A 2,815-nucleotide genomic window follows, 5' to 3' on the forward strand; every position below is an offset into this window, starting at 1 on the left:
TAGTTTTCTATCATTGTTCTTCAATCTCTGTCTTCCTAGCAAGCACACAAAAGCTCATCAAGGAATTAATTATCCAGTCCCTGTTTCATGGAAAACAGTTGTTTAATTGTTTATGGCATTCAGAATTTGAAATTGTTTTTGTCATTTTCTTTCTTGATTTCTCCACTCTGGAAAATATAAAGCCTGCACTTAAGCACGTTTTAAGTCCCATCAAAGTCAGCAGAGACAATGACTGAGTTTTCCTCCTAACTAGGAGCTTTATTTTCAGACCTGCATTACTAGGACATTCTGGACAAGGGGACAGAGTATGTGCACACCTTCCAAGGGTGGGAGCACATTTGGCCAACCGTACCATGCAAACATGATGGCTGTTCTACAAACGATTCAAAGGGGTGAACTATGCAAAAGAGTAGCAATCAATAAAGAAAACTCAAGAATCAGGAAGAAAAAAACCTTATGACAATGTCAGAAAATTCTTCCTGTCAGAAAATACATCAGTTTTGAAAGCACACTTGCCTGGAAGTGTTTATAACTTTTTTCACCTCTCAATCCTTTTCCCTTATGAGTAGTCTGCATCATTGCCTATATGGATAAGTGTAAATAGCCTCTTCTTGTGAGCCAAAACCCACACAATCTGACACTAAAAATCACCTTAAGCATTAATTATATGGAACAGGTGACAGAGGGTTTGCACTGTAAAGATGTCACACTGTGGATAGATAGAATAGGAAAAAGCCTAAAATTTAAAACAAGAACTGGAATCCCCAGCTGGGACGAAAGTTTAAAGTGCCCATGCTTATTCTCTTGTTAAGCCACTATGTTTGCTCCTGCTAGATGTGGCAGAAGCTTATAAGCTAACTTTTGTGTTACTTTAACCTAGTATAGAAACTTCAAAAAAAACTCCCACAGTATCAAAAAACCCTTGGAGAGGGAAGGCTGGTGATGAGGAACTAGATATTCATTAGAAACACTGTCTGTAACAGAGACTATGTTTGCTCCTTCCTCCTCCAGGCCACCTTCCTGTAGAGCCCAGCTGCACAAGAAAGGTAGGGAGGAATCGTATTGTACTTTCCTTCTGCTTCTTTCTGGTTGTGCTGTCTAATAAGGACCTGTCTTTAGAATCCTCTTATTGCCATGGAGGCAGCTGCTTTTTTTCTAGCTATTTTGTTGGGTTCTTTCCTGGTCATTCAGAATATGACAAAAGAAATCAAATTTCAAACACCTTCTTGTACCTCAGAAATGTATGGGAATTTTGAGCCACACAGCAGCAAGCGGCAAGACTGCTGTGAACTTTAACAGCCCAAGAGCTCATCCACAGCCTCTGGTTACACCTGTAGATTCTGATTTTTGCATCTGTAATTTTCCCATTGGCAATGTATTTTTTCATTCCTCATGACACAAGACATTTCCTGACACACCATTTGTTTCCAATGCAAAGACAACACCTTCCTCTACACCTGGAATGTCTTTGTCTCCCTTCTTTTTCTCCCATGCTCTCCTGCCACCTCCGTAGCAAAGACCCATCAGCAAAGGGTTTCATACCTTTCTTTTCAGACTGCCAAGATTTCAGTGGTCTTTAATCATGCAACAAATTAAGAAAGGCTTCTCATGAAAGCATAAATATGTATTTGAGATAATGTTCACAGTGCAGATTATTTTTGTAATCAGTGCCTGTAGTGTTTCCTGCCACACAAAGTCTGTCATGTCAATAGGCTTTGTCAGAGCATAAAACATACCTTAAAAAAAAAATTTTTTTACAAATTATAAATATTACTGCAGATTATTAAAATAATTTTACAAATGATTGAGACCAAATCAGTCTTGGTCTCAGTGGTTTTAGCAAAGAGTGAAATGGTCCTTCAAAATAGCTGCATCATTCTAAGCCACAGCTGGATGCAGAGCATGCACAAAATGTCTTTTTGGCAGTTCATATTATCATGGACAAAATCAGTGCAAGTATCACTAGAGAGGGAGAAAGAAAGATGTGGATACTCTCATAAAACTGCAAGTTTATATAAACTGCTTTCATTTACTCACTGAGTTCAGAAACAGATTATTTAAAGAGATAGAGAACAATGACAGCAACACCTTTAAATTATAACTAAGCAGCACCTGGGCCTCAATTACAATACTAAATTAAAGCAGAAATCATATAAAGGAAAAGATGACCCAACTCAACATTAATTGTAGAATGACAAAACCATGCAGGCTAGAAGGAAGCTCCAGAACTCATCTGGTTTGACTTTCTGCTCAAAGCAGATCCAGTAAGTCAGGCTGCCCTCCTGGTGAATGATTATCTTACTGTGGCACAATGGAAATCAGAGATAGCTAGTCAAGTAAGGAAGTTAGTGGCTTGTTTTAGAGTGAATTGTAGCAATAGGGAAGACGAGAGAAAGGAACCTCAAAAGAAGATATAAAAATAAGGCAAACTATGGCTACAAATAGAAGTTGCAGGTGACCACACATCTACATCTTGCTTCCATGTTGCCTTACAATATAGGTGATGGAATGAATTGTGCTAAGAGACGCCCATTGCAGATCTTTGTTTTCCTGCCCACCAGCAGGAAAACAAGGTGAAGAATACCCAGAATCCTCCTTCCAGGACTCATTTATGACGGTATTCCTCATCCTGAGCACTATGAGCTCTTCAAGTTCCTATTGTGTATGAAACTATTGCATTCCTGTTTCATGTCTCCCAAAACACTATCAAAACAAACTATAATTATTTTTCTGTAATTTTAAAGGTGACTTTCCAACTATATACAGTTTGAAAACAAGGTTGTTTATTTCTTTCCTTTGATAAAAACAAGCTGGT

Source organism: Corvus brachyrhynchos, unplaced genomic scaffold (genome assembly GCF_000691975.1).
Source record: "Corvus brachyrhynchos isolate BGI_N302 unplaced genomic scaffold, ASM69197v1 scaffold32, whole genome shotgun sequence".
Lineage (NCBI taxonomy): Eukaryota > Metazoa > Chordata > Aves > Passeriformes > Corvidae > Corvus > Corvus brachyrhynchos.